The following is a 20,495-nucleotide window of genomic DNA, read 5'->3' as shown; positions in this document are numbered from 1 at the left end:
ACTGTACAGGAGGCAGGGATCAAGACCATCCCCAAGAAAAAGAAATGTAAAAAGGTCAAATGGTTGTCTGAGGAGGCCTTACAAATAGCTGTGAAAAGAAGAGAAGTGAAAGGCAAAGGAGAAAAGGAAAGATATACCCATTTGAATGCTGAATTCCCAAGAATAGCAAGGAGAGATAAGAAAGCCTTCCTCAGGGATCAATCCAAAGACATAGAGGAAAACAATAGAATAGGAAAGACTAGAGATCTCTTAAAGAAAATTAGACATACCAAGGGAACATTTCATGCAAAGATGGGCATAATAAAGGACAGAAATGGTATGGACCTAACAGAAGCAGAAGATATTAAGAAGAGGTGGCAAGAATACACAGAAGAACTATACAAAAAAGATCTTCATGACCCAGATAATCACGATGGTGTGATCACTCACCTAGAGCCAGACATCCTGGAATGTGAAGTCAAGTGGGCCTTAGAAAGCATCACTATGAACAAAGCTAGTGGAGGTGATGGAATTCCAGTTGAGCTATTTCAAATCCTGAAAGATGATGCTATGCAAGTGCTGCACTCAATATGCCAGCAAATTTGGAAAACTCAGCAGTGGCCACAGGACTGGAAAAGGTCAGTTTTCATTCCAATCCCAAAGAAAGGCAATGCCAAAGAATGCTCAGACTACCACACAATTGTACTCATCTCACACGCTAGTAAAGTAATGCTCAAAATTCTCCAAGCCAGGCTTCACCCATACATGAACTGTGAACTTCCAGATATTCAAGCTGGTTTTAGAAAAGGCAGAGGAAGCAGAGATCAAATTGCTAACATCCACTGGAGCATCGAAAAAGCAAGAGAGTTCGAGAAAAACATCTACTTCTGCTTTATTGACTATGCAAAAGCCTTTGACTGTGTGGATCATAACAAACTGTGGAAAATTCCTAAAGAGATGGGAATACCAGACCACCTTAGCTGCCTCTTGAGAATTTGGTATGCAGGTCAGGAAGTAACAGTTAGAACTGGACATCAAACAACTGATTGGTTCCAAATAAGGAAAGGAGTACATCAAAGCTCTATATGGTCACCCTGCTTATTTAACTTATATGCAGAGTACATCATGAGAAATGCTGCACTGGAAGAAACAATCTGGAAGGAATCAAGATTGCCGGGAGAAATATCAGTACCTCACATATGCAGATGACACCACCCTTATGGCAGAAAGTGAAGAAGAACTAAAGAGCCTCCTGATCAAAGTGAAAGAGGAGAGTGAAAAAGTTGGCTTAAAACTCAACATTCAGAAAACTAAGATCATGGCATCTGGTTGCATCAGTTCATGGCAAATAGATGGGGAAACAGTGGAAACAGTGACAAAGTTTATTTTCTTGGGCTCCAAAATCACCGCTGATGGTGACTGCAGCCATGAAATTAAAAGATGCTTGCTTCTTGGAAGAAAAGCTATGACCAAACTAGGAAGCATATTAAAAAACAGAGACATTACTTTGCCAACAAACATCTGTCTAGTCAAAGCTATGGTTTTTCCAGTAGTCATGTATGGATGTGAGAGTTGGACTATAAAGAAAGCTGAGCGCTGAAGAATTGATGCTGTGGTGTTGGAGAAGACTCTTGAGAGTCCCTTGCACTGCAAGGAGATCCAACCAGTCAATCCTAAAGGAAATCAGTCCTCAATATTCACTGGAAGGACTGATGCTGAAGCTGAAACTCCAATACTTTGGCCACCTGATGTGAAGAACTGACTCATTTGAAAAGACCCTGATTCTGGGAAAGATTGAAGGTGGGAGAAGGGGATGACAAAGGATGATATGGTTGGATGGCATCACCAACTCAATGGACATGAGTTTGAGTAAACTCCAGGAGTTGGTGATGGACAAAGAGGCCTAGCGTGCTGCAGTCCATGGGGTCGCAAAAAGTCGTACACCTCTGAGCAACTGAACTCAACTCAGCACAGCTCAACATCCTACCTCTCCACACTGCCCCTAACCACTATGATGCTTGCTTTGGTCCTGAAGCCATAGCCCTGAGTGTTCAGTCCTAAGAATCCACATACTGGCCTTGCTACATCCTGGGCCAGGTAGTAACAGGATTCTCATCTTCACCACATTGAAGTCTCACTACTCCTCTATCTTCCCAACCACTGGGAATTCAACTCTTCCCCAGGGCTGAGTCTTTCCCTCAACCATCCATCACCCTCTTGTTCAAGTGTAGAACCCATCCTTTCCTACCCACCCCAACTCCCATACCTTGAGAAGAACCAACTCCCTCTCACCAAAGATTCAAGTGCAGATACATTTAGGAAGACTTCTCAGACACAGAAAAGCTATTTATTTCTCCTTGGGCAACAAACTCAGAATACAAAATGTTGGCATTAAGTGCTCAGAAATTACCCATTTATTCCTTTGAAGTGAGAATAGACATGAATTAATGTCTCATTAAACTATCCTGCTTTGTGGGTAAGGAGTCAAGACCCAGAGAAATTAAGTGGTTTCCTCAAGTTTCCCAGAACATTCTTATACAAAGGAGAAGCTACTGCTGCTGCTGCTAAGTCGCTTCAATCGTGTCCGACTCTGCAGCCCCATAGACGGCAGCCCACCAGGCTTCCCTGTCCCTGGGATTCTCCAGGCAAGAACACTGGAGTGGGTTGCCATTTCCTTCTCCAATGCATGAAAGTGAAGTCGCTCATTCATATCCAACTTGTAGCAACCCCATAGACTGCAGCCTACCAGGCTCCTCCATCCATGGGGTTTTCCAGGCAAGAGTACTGGAGTGGGTTGCCATTGCCTTCTCCGGAGCAGCTGCTATCGGATGCCATATCCCTCCCCACTACCTTCACCTTATATCTGGCTATAAGCTGCTCCAGACTTGTGCACAAATTTGTGGAAGCCCCGGTGTTGACACTACTTTGCTACCTTGATATGAAATGGCAGGTTGGAATTTGATGCTTAAATGTATCACAGTCTTTGTGGGTTTTGGCAGCCGTAGCTTCCTCCAGATAATTCAGCCACAGGCTTTGGAGGGAAGAGGGTCTTTACTGAAATGTGTGATTTAGTCAAGCTTGAAATTCAGTGGGCACTACCTGGCGTCCGTGGTTAGAATGTTGTACCAAGTGTAACTGCTTTCTCTCTGCCTTTTTTTTTTTTTTTTTAAGTTTAGCAGGTCCTGAAAAGACAGTGCAAAATGCGGCTTTGGGCTGCAGTGTTATAACGGGCTCTTCCTATCGATCTCAAAGGCTCATTATATAAGCTTATTTCTTCTACTGATATCGGAGCAAAAATGGCTGACTTGTGACTTTTTTCCTATTGCATTCAGTTGTCCAAACATACTCAGACATTCAACAGTACATGAGCAGCCAGCCGTTTGGTCTTTCGACCAAAAAGGCTGTGGCTGGAGTTTCTTGAGAAAATAGCTGCTTTTGATCAAAATAAAATTCAAACTTCAAACGAATGTAGTTCATTGCCAATAATAAGCCTTGTACCTTAGGGGTCACAATAAAACTGTTAGCCTTATGTGTCACTCTCTTCTCTTTCTCACTCACTCTTAGTCTCATTATTTAACTACTTCTGTAGCTAAAGGGCTCTGTGTTTCTGATTGTTTTTCTTTAGAGACCTGCTTTCTGTAGAGATGATCAAAGGTGTCCTTGAATTTATGCATACATATATGTATGTATGTATGTATGTATGTATGTATATGGGCTTCCCAGGTGACTCAGTGGTAAAGAATCCACTGCCAATGCAGAAGATGTAAGAGACTTGGGTTCCATTCCTGTGTTGGGAAGATCCCTTGGAGGAGGAAATGGCAACCCACCCCAGTATTCTTGCCTGGAAAATTCCATGGACAGAGGAGCCTGGCAGGCTACTGTCCCTGTGGTCACAAGGAGTTGGACACTGATGCTGGAAAAGATTGAGGGCAGGAGGAGAAGGGGGCGACAGAGGATGAGATGGTTGGGTGGTATCATTGACTCAATGGACATGAGTTTGAGCAAACTCTGGGAGACAGTGAAGGACAGGCAATCCTGGCATTCTTCAGTTCATGGGGTCACAAACAGTCAGACATGACTGAGCAACTGAAACAATTCTAAAAGAAAAGAGTGTGGGTGTAGACTGCTAGGCAGTTGGAAGACATAGCGTTGTTTGGAATCAGGATATCAGAATATGTCTTCCTGGTGTGATACCACTAAATACATCTGCCAGGTGTGGAGAGCTCAAGATTGCTCCAAAGCCTATTTATGCCAGATTAGCACCTGTGACCACTGCCTTGGGACCACACATTACAATTACTGTAAGAAGCAGGTTGTGCAGATTCTAAAACCAGGCTGCCAAAGTTCAAATCCTAGCTTTACTGCTTGTTATCACTTTATAAAACTTGTATAAGTTACTTATTTTCCCCATGCTTCAATTCCCCACCTGTAAATCGGGGATTTCGAAGAAAGGACACACATCACAGAGATACTGTGAGGCTTTGGTGAATCAATGCATGTAAAGCCCTCAGAATAGTAGTTGGCACATTGTAAGCAGTGATTCAGGGTTAGTGTTATTAACTAGATTTTTGAGAGACTTTTGTACAGTTTTACCAAACACTGGAATAGAAGGTATGTTTTTTATATTTGACTTTATTGCAAACCCTGATCTAGAACACTGTAATATTCCTTCAGTTTTCTGGATGGAAAACTATATTCCTGTTCTGGAAAACAATGATTTCTTCTGGGTTGGTTTGTTAGTTGGTTCATCTCAAGCAAGTTGCTCTTGAAATCACTATAGCTGAGAAATTCTTCAGATCATTCAGACCCCCACCCATTTCTTCATGGTTTGGAAAGAAAAATAAGAAGACATAAGAGCAATGGACTTAGCTTAAGATGGGGGAGTTTTAAATTCTAGGCTTTATTTGGTTGTGTAAAAAAATATCTGTGAGAGTCAATTTCCTCATCTGAAAACTGAGGATGTCCCTATAAAGAAGCTATTTTGGAAATAGTCCTATTGCAGCACTAATTCATAATATAATAAATATAATTTTAAGTTGTACATATAGAAAAGAGTTAAATATAAAAGCAAAAGTATTAAAATTAATCAGCACAAAATATAGATGAAAATCTGATCCTGGGGTGAAAAGGATCTTCCTAAGAAACATCTCAAAAAGGAAGAAGTTGAGTTGATCATCAAAATTTTTAAAATAGCTTCTACAAATCAAAAACTTAAGGAACTATAAAAGCAAACATCACAGTAGTATTAACCATGTAACAGGGAAATATGTGTACTGTATGCTGCTAAGTCGCTTCAGTCGTGTCCAACCCTCAGCGACCCCATGGACTGCAGCCTTCCAGGCTCCTCCATCCATGGGATTTTCCAGGCAAGAGTACTGGAGTGGGGTGCCATTGCCTTCTCCGATACTGTATGAGTAATTCTTAAAAATCAGTGAAAAAGATGAAAACATCAATATAAAAATGAATAAAAAATATGAAAACATCGATTAAAAAATGAATAAAAAATATGAAACCAATCACAATGTGTGGATTTGATTTTGATTCTGATAGAGAAACTTAACAAAAAAGTATAAGGCAATTGGAAATTGGAATACTTTATATTTTCTGATAAAAATATTATTGTTCATATTTTCAAGTATGACAATAATATTGTGTGTGTGCTTTGGAAAGAGTCTTTACCTTTTAAAGATACATTCTGAGACATTTGCAGATGTCTGAAGTTTGCTTCAAAATAATACAGGGGTGAGGTGTGTGACTTGAGGGTATAAATGAAGTAAGATTGGTCATTACTTGATCATTGTTAAAGATGCATAATGGGTCCCTTGTTCTAACAACCTTTATATGATATTTGATTTTTCAATAGCAAGAGGATAAAATGTATAATACTGTTTATGAAAATGATAATATTTAAAATATGTTCAGTAGATACATATGTATGATTTGGGGGCATGCATGCACATGTGTGTGTATGTGTTTATGTGTAAACCTTACCTCTGGGTTGGGGGGAGGGGTTGAGAAGGAGAGGAGTGTGATCAAGAGGGGTCCATGGGGATATAACTGTACTGTTAATTTTTCATTTCTTAAACCAGTTGAAGCATAAAGTGGTGATTAAAATATTTTTTTAAAATTATGTGCATCTTTATTTTCCCTTATATTTAAAGAATTTTTTTAACTGTTGTGGAGAACACTGGAGATGTTGGATACAAGGGTTCTTAAAAATATGAAGAAATGTTTTTTAACAAAAGAAAAAATAAAACTGAGCAATAACTACAGGGGGAAAGTGTTGAAACTTGTTTTTACTAAAAGAAATATAAATTTAGATAAGATATTTTTTTCCGAGCCCATTGAAAACAATTAAAAATTATAGTAATCAGTACTGGCTAAAGCATAGTGAATTAGTCTCTCATACACTTCTGGAAATTAAGATTATTTCAAACTTTCTGGAAGAAAACTTGGTGTACAGATCAAGACAAAATATTTCCACTTGTTGCTAGTTATTGTTTGAAAGTAACCATGGGGAAACACAGAGTTTTTATTAAAGAATGTTCACTGCAATTGTATTTTACAGGAAAATTAGAAACATCTATGTCTTGCAATTGGAATTTAGTTAAATGTATGATGGCGTGTTCATAAAATAGAATTCTGTGTAGGACTGAAACATCATGTTTTTTAATGACATAGAAAACATGGGTGACATAGGATTATGTTTTAGGAAACATGGTAAAGACTGTGCATATAAACACGATCCCACTTTCATAAGCGACAGCGGAATCTGAGTGTGGATGTGGTGGGAGCCGTCTCTGGGATTGTGCGTCACCTCCTGAGATGTAAGCAAGTCTGGGCAGGCTTAAGGGACTGGCGAGTGGCCTTCTGGGCTTCTTTCAGTTTGCTTAGGGGAATGAAGGAACCTCCTAGAAAATAATTCATTCTAAGGGAAAAGGGAGTTGTGAGAAACAAATTTGGCTGTGAGACAAAACCTTAGGGTGAGAGGCTGCAGTAGTTCTGAGCCCAAAGGTGTCGTCTGGCGTCTGTCTTGGCTCCATCTCCATGGACTTGGGGCTTGTCTTGGGAAACAGAGGACAGGATGCAAAGTGGGAGGATCTGCTCAAGTAAAGATTTTGCACAGCCTGGGGAGCACCCATGACAATTTCAGTGTGCCCACAACAAACGTAAGATAAATAGGAAGAGGGTTTTCTTTGCTGCTTTTCTGTGGCCTGCATCCAACTTGGAGCTTTGAAGGCTTCATTCAGTGTGTCTTGATAGTCAAAAGCAGTCAAGCTCTGCGGAAACAGCACTGGGGCCTGGGGCCTGCCATGTGGTTGTTACCTGGGCTGGCACCTGAGCACCTGTATGCACTCTCTAGAAATCACAGAAACCTGCTGGGAGCAGGGCAAGATTTTCCAAGGCGCTGAGGTCTGCAGTTCGCAGCAAAACAGTACTGCTGAAGTGACACTATATTTAACTCCCTACTGGGGTGGTTGCATGTGTGTGTGTGCGTGTATCCCAAGAACATAAACCCAGATATTATTGGTGCTTATTATTATAGCTGATCTCAATTTTTTTTCTTTTGTGTGTAGATTGTGATAGTCTCAGTGTCAGATTAAATGTTTCTATCACTGAGGTTTAGATATGACTGAGCATGCCCAAAGAACATTATAATGAATGCAGGGAAACTTCCGTTTCTAGCTCAGGGAAGGCCTGAGGATCCCTCTAAAGATTTTGACTCTTAAGAAAAAGAGAGTATATTTTCTGTACATTTCGGTTATCAGAAAAATATTGGATATATCTCCATTCTCTTCAAGGTCAAATACTCTATGATTTTACAATTCTGTGAAAACATATGTAGGCCCATGATTAAATATTTTTACTAAACTAGGAAAATGAAAGTATAATAAATAACTTCTGTTGCGCATGTTATGTTTTACTTGTAAAATTCCATTTGTCTCCTGTGGAATTCACAAAAATAGTTATGGAGACCATTAGTTTAATTCTTATGAGAGATCCAACAACTAAAATGTCTAGAGCAATGAAAAATAATGAGAAGTTGCTTAAATTGTGTTTTTATTTATACTTCAGTTCACTAGTCTTCTGAATCCTTTGCATATGTAATAGAGGCTGTGTACTTTAGCTATTAATATACTAAGCTGCTTTGTATTTCTCAATTAAGCTGGGATATGAAAATAATGCTTTTGCATATGTTAAGGGATAAAGTCTGACTCATATGTCATAACATATGATAAATGCCTAAAGTTCCCAAGGGACAGAGAAGGTGGACCTTATAAAAAGGAAATTTGAAAAAGGCAGTTTAAAGAGGATACAAATTATATACGTTCAAAAGGTTTCAAGGTAATACATTTAGAATATATAAAGTACACACAGTCTTTGTCTTAGGGAGTACCACATTAAGAATCTTTACTGGTTGAGATTTTTAACTTTTAGAATATCTATTGTTTATGGACGAAAGGAGCCTTCACCCTACCTCAAGGCCAATGTAGGAGACACAGGTTCGATCCCTGGGTCGGTAAGAAATGGCAACCCACTCCAGTATTCTTGCCCGAGAAATTCCATGGATAGAGGAGCCTGTTGGACTACAGTCCATGGGATCGCAAAGAGTTGGACATGACTGAGCAACTAAACAACCACAAATATTAAATATTATTAATACCAAAATGAGTATATTAGTATTGATTAAATAATATTTGTTTTTCAAATGTTAGTTGAAAATCAAAATAGATCTGATGCTTTTTCAAATGGTCATCTTTCCAAATGCTTACAAGGGTTTTTTTTCTGTTCAAGTTTCTATTCTTATTGGTCAAATGTGGTAAATGTATTAGTCAGAACAGGTTATGCTACACTGCAGTAACCAAACACTAAATTTTTGAAGCTTAACATGGTAAGAGTTTATTCTGGCTCAAATCATAATTTGAGATGGGTCAGAGAGCCATCTCTGGCTCTCTACATAGCTAGTAGCTATGCTATATGGACTGTGTATCTTCTAAAATCATCAGATGAAAGGACTAGTGGAACGAGCAGGATATTTTTAGGTGCCAGACCCTGAAAATGGCTTATATCACTTGTATTCTCACTCATTTGACGGGATCTCGGTCTCATGGTCTCAACCTAATAGCAGAAAGTCTCAGTGTCCAGGAAGAAAATATAGGAAGTAAAATAACATCTTTCTACCCTAGTAGTTTTATTTTTCCAGGAAATCATCTAGTTTCTCTTGATTTTCAAGTTCATTACCACAGAATTGCACATAATGTTCTTTTATAATCATTTAAATCGTATCCCTATCTCTAATTATATCTGTTTTGTCATTCTTAATTTTGTGCGTTTTATTCTATCCCTTTCATCCTAATCTGTGCTTGTCTGCTATTTGATTGGTCTTTACAAAACACAAGCTTTTACTCTTATTTATCTTTCCATTGATATCACAAATAATTATTGAGTGCTATTCTAAGTAAGTGAACATTTTGTGACAATAGGTAAAAGAAAGTTCCTGCTCAGAAGGAACTTGGACTCCTCCTGCTGCTTTCAGGCTATTTTGTTGTCCTCATAGCATAAGTTGCATGCTTTTCTCATTTATCTTTAATCTTTCTTTTTATTTTTAATAAAAGGCAGGAGGAAAAGGGGACGACAGAGGATGAGATGGCTGGATGGCATCACCGACCAGATGGACGTGAGTCTGAGTGAGCTCCGGGAGTTGGTGATGGACAGGGAGGCCTGGCGTGCTGCGATTCATGGGGTCACAAAGAGTCGGACACGACTGAGCGACTGAACTGAACTGAACTAAGGCTATAAAATTTCTTTTTTCTTAACTGTGTTCTATAGGTTTGGGTATCATGACTTCTCATTTTCCTTTTTAGCTCATTTTCTTTCCTTCGGTTAAGATTTCTATTTTGATTTAGGATTTTTTTTAATAGCACATTTTAATTTCCAAGTAGTTAAGTTTTTTGATGATGATTTATTTTTTCTCTCTGTGTTGAATTATTAGCAGAGAATGTAAGTCTATAAAATCTCTGCTTTATAGAATTATTGTTTTCTTTGTGGCCAAGAACATGATTAATTTTTAGGCATGTTCTATGGATTTAAGCAGAGAATATATGTTCTCTGATGTAAGACATAGTTTTTTATAGCTTGTTGATTGTATTATTAAAATAATCTATGTCTTTCCTTATTTTTTATTTACTTGAGCTATCAAATTCCAGAAAAGTTACATTAAATTCTTCCACTATATTTCTTTAAAGACCTAACTATACTTATAAACCTTTTTATGTATTGATGGATATGCTATTTTGTGCATAAATTATGGGACAAAACTTTTCTGAATCTAGGCGGATTATATCTCTTGTCATTAAATAATGATTCAGTTTAATGTTTTTGGTCTTGTTGTTTATTGATATTTTCACATTTGCATTCTATTTGTATTTACCTGCTATATCTTTGCCCATGTCTTCATTTTCAGTGTTTTTTTGCAACTTTGTTTCAGATGAATTTCATATTTAAATTATTTTTAATAATGGCCATGATAAAAAATTTAGTTAGCATTGATATTCTTAATTTTATTCTTTCCATTATGTTGTATGTTTTCTGGATATTTTACCTTGTTGTCATTATTTCCTCTCTTCATTACATAGTCTGTCAATGTCAAATTTATCTCTATTGCTTTTTAAAATTTGATAATTTAGAATTTCTTCTCATATTTAAATTCTGCTTGTGCTTAAGCCTATCAGTTCAGTTCAGTTCAATTCAGTCGCTCAGTCGTGTTGAATCTTTGTGACCCCATGAACCGCAGCATACCAGGCCTTCCTGTCCATCACCAACTGCCAGAGTTTTCCCAAACTCACGTCCATTGAGTCGGTGATGCCATCCAACCATCTCATCCTCTGTCGTCCCCTTCTCCTCCTGCCTTCAATCTTTCCCAGAATCGGGGTCTTTTCAAATGAGTCAGCTCTTCTCATCAGGTGGCCAAAATATTGGACTATGAGCTTCACCATTAAGCCTACAGCTATATTTACCTATTATGAGAATATAAAAGCTCTATTTAATCCTATATATTTTGCTTTTTTATTTCTCTTTTTCCCATACCTGAGTATTAGAATATTTTTGTTTCCTCAGTATCCCACATGTTCTATTCTTATAATTGTTTATTCTCAAATTTCAGGAATTTCAACATGATAGTCGAACTGTAGAAATGAGGACATTTGTAGAGTTCGTGTCATTTGTTTCCTTTTTTCTCATTGATCATGGTTATTGCATATAATTGTCTGGTTTTCTCATTATTTAATGTGAGAGGGTAAACCTAGTTCCTCTAAATCCAACATGGTTAGAAGTGAAGGTGTGTCTCCCTCTATTACTACAGTAATCTTTCCTAACATTTGGTAAACCTCGTTAATTCATACCTCCAGTCTCTTGCTACTCAAGGAAATTTCATCTCATAATTTAATTTCCAGTTTGCCTCCTTCTGAGTTCCAGAAGTCCCAGATGTTGAATTAATCCCTTGTTGGGTTTCCTGAATCTGTCTTCATATTTTGCTTTTCCTCATTGATTCCACCTCTTTGTATTTTGTTCTGTGTTCTGATATGTTTTTCCCAGTAGATTCTCTGCACTACCAATTTGCTTCTCAGCAGTAAACATACCCTACAGTAAGTTGTTCCCTGACTGTGGTTTTGGGTTTCCTCAGCACTTCACCTGGGTCAAGCTGTGGGGTCTAAGGAGCAGAAGAAACAACCAAAGGGTATGAGACAGAGCAGAATCTTTCTGTCATTAGAAAGTAGCAAACAACTCCTTTCCACACAATGAGGAAAACAAGGAAATTTGGATGGCTATCATTATGGATGCATTGACTTTTTTCTGAAATCCCATGGTCGACAGTCTTGGGAGAGAAGTAAAGCTTTGGATTTCTTACTCTGGGTAGGCTAAGAAAATATCGAAAGGTTCTGAATAAAGAACGAGTTAAGTGTCACGTGGTGATAAGTATTCCAAGTAAGCCCAGAGCTAGCCCAGTCATAGGCAGAGTATTCTTGCATGGAGAATCCCATGGACAGAGGAGCCTGGAGGGTTAACTCCAGTTCAGTTCAGTTGCTCAATTGTGTCCGACTCTTTGCGACCCCATGCACTGCAGCATGCCAGGCCTCCCTGAACATCACCAACTCCCGGAGTTTACTCAAACTCATGTCCTTTGAGTCGGTGATGCCATCCAACCATATCATCCTTTGTCATTCCCTTCTCCTCCCACCTTCAATCTTTCTGAGCAACAGGGTCTTTTCCAATGAGTCAGTTCTTCGCATCAGGTGGCCAAAGTATTGGAGTTTCAGCTTCTGCATCAGTCCTTCCAGTGAACACCTGGGACTGATCTCCTTTAGGATGGACTGGCTGGATCTCCTTGAAGTACAAGGGACTCTCAAGAGTCTTCTCCAACACCACAGTTCAAAAGCATCAATTCTTTAGTGCTCAGCTTTCTTTATAGTCCAACTCTCACATCCATGCATGACTACTAGAAAAACCATAGCTTTGACTATATGGACCTTTGTCGGCAAGGTAATGGCACTGCTTTTTAATATACCATCTAGATTGGTCATCGGAGAAGGCAATGGCAACCCACTCTAGTACTCTTGCCTGGAAAATCCCATGGACAGAGGAGCCTGGTAGGCTACAGTCCATGGGGTCGCAAAGAGTCGGACAACTGAGCGACTTCACTTTCACTTTTCAGTTTCATGCATTGGAGAAGGAAATGGCAACCCACTCCAGTGTTCTTGCCGGGAGAATCTCAGGGACGGTGGAGCCTGGTGGGTTGCTGTCTATGGGGTCACGCAGAGTCGGAAACTACTGAAGCAACTTAGCAGCAGCAGCAGCAGGTTGGTCATAAATTTTCTTCCAAGGAGCAAGCATCTTTTAATTTCATGGCTTCAGTCACCATATGCAGTGATTGTGGAGCCCCCCAAAAATTAAGTCTGTCACTGTTTTCCATGGTTTACCCATCTGTTTGCCATGAAATGATGGGACCAGGTGCCATGATCTTAGTTTTCTGAATGTTGAGCTTTAAGCCAATTTTTTCACTCTCCTCTTTCACTTTCATCAAGAGGCTCTTTAGTTCTTCACTTTCTGCCTTAAGGGTGGTGTCATCTGCATATCTGAGGTTATTCATATTTCTCCCGGAAATCTTGAATCCAGCTTGTGCCTCATCCAGCCCAGCATTTCTCATGATGTACTCTGCATATAAGTTAAATAAGCAGGGTGACAATATACAGCCTTGACGTACTCCTTTCCTTATTTGGAACCAGTCTGTTGTTCCATGTCCGGTTCTAACTGTTGCTTCCTGACCTGCATACAGATTTCTCAGAAGGCAGGTAAGGTGGTCTGGTATTCCCATCTCTTTCAGAATTTTCCACAGTTTATTGTGAACCACACAAAGGCTTTGACATAGTCAATAAAGCAGAAATAGATGTTTTGCTGGAACTCTTGCTTTTTTGATGATCCATGTATGGGAGCAGTTTGATCTCTGGTTCCTCTGCCTTTTCTAAAACCAGCTTGAACATCTGGAAGTTCACAGTTCACTTGCGAAGCCTGGCTTATTGTTGAAGCCTGGCTTGGAGAATCTTGAGCATTACTTTACTGGCGTGTGAGATGAGTACAGTTGTGTGGTAGTGTGAGCACTCTTTGGCATTGACTTTATTTGGGATTGGAATGAAAACTGACCTTTTTCTGTCCTATGGCCACTGCTGAGTTTTCCAAATTTGCTGGCATGTTGAGTTCAACACTTGCACAGCATCATCTTTTAGGATTTGAAAAAGCTCAACTGGAATTCCATCACCTCCACTAACTTTGTTCATAGTGATGCTTCCTAAGGCTCACTTTACTTCTCATTCCAGGATACCTGGCTCTATGTGATCACACCTAGGGTGTGATAGTGAAGATCTTTTTTGTATAGTTCTTCTGTGTATTTTTGACACCTCTTTTTAATATCTTCTGCTTCTGTTAGGTCCATACCATTTCTGTACTTTGTTGTGCCCATCTTTGCATGAAATTTTCCCTTGGTATCTCTAATTTTCTTGAAGAGATCTCTAGTTTTTCCCATTCTATTGTTTCCTCTGTTTCTTTGCCTTGATCACTGAGGAAGGCTTTCTTATCTCTCCTTGCTATTCTTGGGAACTCTGCATTCAAATGGGTTATTTCTCCTATTCTCCTTTGCCTTTCACTTCTCTTCTTTTCACAGCTATTTGTAAAGCCTCCTCAGAAAACCATTTGACCTTTTTACATTTCTTTTTCTTGGGGATGGTCTTGATCCCTGCCTCCTGTACAGTGTCATGAACCTCCATCCATAGTTCTTCAGGCACTCTGTCTATTAGATCTAATCCCTTGAATCTATTTCTCACTTCCACTGTATAATCGTAAGGGATTTGATTTAAGTCATACCTGAACCCACTCCAGTGTTCTTGCCTGGAGAATCCCAGGGACAGAGAAGCCTGGTAGGCTGCTGTATATGGGATCGCACAGGGTTGGACACAACTGAAGCAATAGCAGCAGCATACCTGAATGGTCTAGTGGTTTTCCCTACTTTCTTCAATTTAAATCTGAATTTTGCAATAAAGAGTTCATGATCTGAGCCACAGTCAGCTCCCAGTCTTGTTTTTGCTGACTGTATAAAGCTTCTCTATCTTTGGTTGCAAAGAATATAATCAATATGATTTCAATATTGACCATCTGCTGATGTCCATGTGTAGAGCCTTCAGGTGGAAATAACCCAAATGTCTACCATCAGATGCATGGATAAATAAAATGTGATACATATACACAATGGTGTATTATTCAGCCTTAAAAAGGAAATTCTGACACATGCTACAACACAGATGAATATTGAAAACATTATAGTTAGTGAAAAAGCCAGATGCAAAAGAGCAAATATTATGATTCCATTTCCATAAAATACTTAGAGTAGTCAAATTGATAGGACAGAAAGTAAAACAATGTTTTCCAAAACTGATGGGGAATTCCTGTTTAATAGGCAGAGCTTCAGTTTAGGATGATGACAAATTCTGGAGATGAATGATGATGATGGTTGCCTGACAATGTGAATATACTTAATGCCACTGAACCGTACACCTAAAATGCTTAAAATGATAACCTTTGTTATGTACACTTTACCACAATAAAAACAAATACAGTGGTAATATATATGTAACAAAATTATATATATAAAGTAGATATTATATATATAAAACAACATTATATATGTATAATTCTCAAAGAGTTACAGTAACTTTGTTTTTTACTGACCCTAAAACTACTCTTAAAAAATAAAGTCTTTTTTTAAAACAGTTTATCTACGTTTTAGCTTGTGGTGGCAAAGGGTATGCAGATAAGCACTACAAAAGACAGAAATATGTGTAGGAAAAGACCTAAGCCTCCTAAAACAGTTAACTGGGAAAAAGAACAAAGGAAGGTAATTATACGGTTACATTGTCATTCAAGGCTATTTGACATTTTTTCCAGGAGATAATGGCAGATCCCTGGTATGAATGACAGGGAGAGCAGGATTAGAATGTGACCTATTAGCCTGCAGAGGTCACACTAAATATGCCTCTTTAAAAAAAAAATAGCTTTGTTGAGGTATAATTGATATACAAAACCCTGCACATATTTAATATATACAACTTGGTGTCTTTGGACACATACATATACCACAGTAAAGGTAATAAACATATTCATCATCTGAAAAAGTTTTCTCATCCCTTCCAACCCTGTGTGTGTGTGTGTGTGTGTGTGTGTGTGGTAAAAACACTTAGCATGAGACCTACCTACTTAGCATTAATTTTTAGTGCACAGTCCAGTACTGTTAGCTACAACAAGTAAACTCATCTCTAGAATGCATTCATTTTGCATAACTGAAATCTTATACCCATTGAACATCAACTCCCCATTTACCCCACCCGCAGCCCCTGGGAACCATCTTTCTACTCTCTGCTTCTATGAATTTGACTATTTTAGGTACCTCAGGAAACTAAGATCATGGCATCTGGTCCCATCACTTCATGGGAAATAGATGGGGAAACAGTGGAAACAGTGTCAGACTTTATTTTTCTGGGGTCCAAAATCACTGCGGATGGTGACTGCAGCCATGAAATTAAAAGACACTTACTCCTTGGAAGGAAAGTTATGACCAACCTAGATAACATATTCAAAAACAGAGACATTACTTTGCCAACAAAGGTCTGTCTAGTCAAGGCTATGGTTTTTCCTGTGGTCACGTATGGATGTGAGAGTTGGACTGTGAAGAAAGCTGAGCATTGATGCTTTTGAACTGTGGTGTTGGAGAAGCCTCTTGAGAGTCCCTTGGACTGCAAGGAGATCCAACCAGTCTATTCTAAAAGAGATCAGTCCTGGGTGTTCTTTGGAAGGACTGATGCTAAAGCTGAAACTCCAGTACTTTGGCCACCTCATGCGAAGAGTTGACTCATGGGAAAAGACTCTGATGCTGGGAGGGATTGGGGGCAGGAGGAGAAGGGGACGACAGAGGATGAGATGGCTGGATGGCATCACTGACTCGATGGACATGAGTTTGAATGAACTCCGGGAGTTGGTGATGGACAGGGAGGCCTGGTGTGCTGCAATTCATGGGGTCGCAAAGAGCTGGACATGACTGAGCGACTGAACTGAACTGAACTGAGGTACCTCATACAAAAGGAATCATGCAATATTTGTGATTTTATATAGATAGATAGATAGATATGGCTTATTTCACTTTTCAAAATATTATGATGGCTATTATAAAAACCAAAAATATTGTTGGTGAGAATGTGGGAAAATTAGAACTCTCTTACACTGTTGGTGGAAATGTAAACTGGTACAGCCACTACCACAACAGTATAGAGATTCCTCCTAAAGTTAAAAATAGAAGTACTGTACCATATGATTCAACAATCTTATGCCTGGGCATCTATCCAAAAGAATTGAAGTCAGGATCTCAAAGAGATATCTGCAATTTCATGTTCATTGCAGCACTATTCACTATAAGCAATTTATGGAAACAACACACTATCCATTGAGAGATGAAAGGATAAAGAAAATGTGATTTATATGATGGAATATTATTTGGCCTCCTTAAAAAAGAGAGTAATTCTTTCATATGCAACAACGTGGATGAACCTGACTAGGGAGCACTGAGGGGGTTTCTTTCATAAGGGCATTAATTCCACTCATGAACACTCCACCCTCATGACTGAGCATCTCCCAAATGTCCCACCTTTTAATATCATCCTATTGGGAATAAGGATTTCAATATATAAATTTTGAGGCAGGGGGATACAAACATGCAAACCATAACTTCCTCTAATGGATAGATTTCCTAGATTTCTTGAAGGCGCTTCTTACAGAAGGCCTCCCGCTGTAGTCGCCCACATTTAGGCAATGCCTCTAATCCTGCAGGCTATATAGGCTTCATCCATTAGTCCCAGAGCATCACCAGAACTTCCTTCCAGGAAGTGCTATTGAACCTGATTCAACAAGTATCTAAGTTAGGCCCACATAGCCTAACTGTAGCCCCCCAGAGCTACATATGAGTCCGTGTCCACTATTGCTAAAAAAAAAAGCAGGAAATCCTCGGTACATCTCTTTCCCTCTCTTGCTCAGCCACCTTGGGCTGCTCCAGGTACAGCTTCTCCACCAGGCTTCATGCTCCTCACCTTCTGGAAGCATAGGTTAACTTCTCTAAGAGGTTCGCATACAGGCCTCCCCCCCCCCCTCCCAGCTTGGCCTAAGGTAAAGAGGGAATGACAAGACACCATTTTCCTCTCTGGACAAAGTGTAGTCAGGGAAACCCCAAAGTTTGCAACAACCTTCTCCAAAGAAATTCTCTCTTTCTCTCTTTTTGCATCTTTAACTTCAAAAAGGTGCCTTTAGGTGAATAATGAAATAGGGATTTAAGTAACCAGTTTTAATAGGGGCAGTCTAGTACCTCCTCTTTGAAGAAGGCGATGGCACCCCACTCCAGTACTCTTGCCTGGAAAATCCCATGGATGGAGGAGCCTGGTAGGCTGCAGTCCATGGGGTCGCGGAGAGTCGGACACGACTGAGTGACTTCACTTTCCCTTTTCACTTTCATGCATTGGCGAAGGAAATGGCAACCCACTCCAGTGTTCTTGCCTGGAGAATCCCAGGGACGGGGGAGCCTGGTGGGCTGCCATCTCTGGGGTCACACAGACTCGGACACGACTGAAGCGACTTAGCAGCAGCAGCAGCAGTACCTCCCCTTAGAATATCAAAGAGTTTAGAAACCACTGTTTTGTTGTTGGTCTTTGTACCTCAGCCAAAAACTCACATGAATTATCTCCACATGAAATAGAGTGTTTTAGTTTATACTGTTTTTAAAATTATTGGCCCAGGTAATATATTTTAAAACATGTTACTTCCATTGCCTGCCTCCCTTCTCCCCTCTCAGTTTTGGTGCCTTAGAAATGTCTGAAAATTTAGAAAAGTAACAGGGAAATACTAATTACCTTGTTATAAAACAAAAACAGAACCTTTTTCCTCTCAGGCTTGACAAATCATTCAAGAACTCTCTCCACTGCCTGAGTAAGAACAAATGTTATATTGGTAAATACAAATATAAAACATAATTAAATCTTACTTAACTGGAACATTTTGAATGAACCACTCTGCTAAATTGAATTTCCAGGTTAAGCAGCAACCCCTTTTTGTTTCAACGTTCATCATTAAATATCTTCCTTATATTCCTCAGCTGCCTTAAATTCCTCATGGAATCAGGCGATAGGCAAGTTCCTCCTCATCTGCTGATTTGCTTTCCACGATTTCATTTACCCACGGACAACTGCGATCTGAAAATATTAAATGGAAAGTGGCAGAAAGGAACAATTCATGAGTTTTAAATTGTGTGCCATTCTGAGTAGAGTGATGAAATCTTGCAGGGTCTTTCTATGTCCCACCCAGGAAGTGAGTCACACTTTTAGTTCAGGGTATTCCCTCCCGCCCCACATTAGTCATTTAGTAGCCATCTCCGTTATCAGATCCACTGTCTTAGTATCACAGTGCTTGTGTTCAAGTCACTCTTATTGTATTTAATGCCCTCGAAGCACAAGAGTAGTGATGCTGGCAATTTAGATATGCCTAAGTATTTCCTTTAAGTGAAAGGGTGACAGTTCTGGACTTCATAAGGAGAGATAAACACTCTTTTGCTGAGATTGCTAAATTCTACAGTAAGAATGAATCTTCTGTCTATGAAATAGTGAAGACAGTAAAAGAAATTTGTGCTAGTTTTGCTGTTATACCTTAAACAGCAAAAGAAATGGCCACAGTGAGGGACGACTGCTTCTTTTGGATGGAAAAGACATTAAATTTGTACAATAAGATGCTTCCAGAGAGAGACCACACAACATTCACATACCTTTCATCACAGTATATTGCTATATTGTTCTATTTTGAGTTATGGTTGTTAATCTTTTACTGTGCATTCATGCTGAATTGCTTCAGTAGTGGCTGACTCTTTGCAACCCTATGGACTGTAGCCCATCAGGCAACTCTGTCCATGGGCCGGACAAGAATACTGGAGTGGGTTGTCATGCTTTCCTTCAGAGTATCTTCCTGACCCAGGGATCAAACCTGTATCTCTTATGACTCCCGCATTAGAGTTCTTTATTTCTAGTGCCACCTAGGAAGCCCAGTCTCTTAATGTGACTAATTATAAATTAAATTTTACATAGGTATGTATGTAAAGGAAAAAAACATAGCCTATATAGAGTTTTCAGCAGGGCATCCACTGGGGGTCCTAGGATATATGCCCTGTGGAAAAGGCGAGGACTATTGTATATGAATGAAATAAAATTAATATACATGTCATTGCCACCTTTATATGGCTTATAGTAACATAATTTAATGGTTGAGAATTATAGGAAATATCAGATAATCGTCCTACCTCTGGCCTTCCTCTTTTGACATTATTTGGGTCTGGAGGTACCTATACTACACAGGAAAGTAAAGCAGCAGGATAGAGCAGGCATCGTTCCTGAGCAGCGAGGGCTAAAATCAAGTGCTTAGTCTCAAGTCAGGTGCCACTTTGTACATGACAATATGGAGAACCCAACTGGAACCTGGGTCCTGTCTTGGGAGACAACTGGATGAGAATACTGGCAGAATGATTTACTGCCAGTCATATGTTAATAACATAAAGCCAATATACACATGTTCTCCTGTATTCTCTTATATTCTATATTCTCTTGTATTCTCCTGTATTCCATTACACTATTTCATGCAAGTAGCCAGACTTAAATTCCTTGATCAACAATTTTGGGGAAAGATACCTGAGGTCAGCATTTTGGGGGTAATGCCCATTGAAGGGCTTTTGCAATGTGGCTATAGCGACAAGGAGGAAGAATGATTCTAAGAGACTGACAAGAAGAAGAGGAAGTTCTGTAGACTGGGAATGAGAAAGGGGCCACGGGTCCCTGGCAGTTTCTCAGGGGTGGTGAAGGTCTGAGGAAGGGTGACGGCTTGGAATACCTCAG

The 20,495-nt window shown here is 39.4% G+C and overlaps 1 long non-coding RNA gene across 1 annotated transcript in view; it reads left to right on the top strand.

Moving 5' to 3' along the window:
* The window catches only part of LOC123327686, a 55,851-nt gene that overhangs the window by 14,112 nt on the left and 21,244 nt on the right, over positions 1 to 20,495 (top strand). The gene's annotated exons all lie outside the window — the stretch shown is intronic.

Source organism: Bubalus bubalis, chromosome 10 (assembly GCF_019923935.1).
Source record: "Bubalus bubalis isolate 160015118507 breed Murrah chromosome 10, NDDB_SH_1, whole genome shotgun sequence".
NCBI classification, from domain to species: Eukaryota; Metazoa; Chordata; class Mammalia; order Artiodactyla; family Bovidae; genus Bubalus; species Bubalus bubalis.
This window is presented reverse-complemented; position numbering and strand designations above follow the sequence as displayed.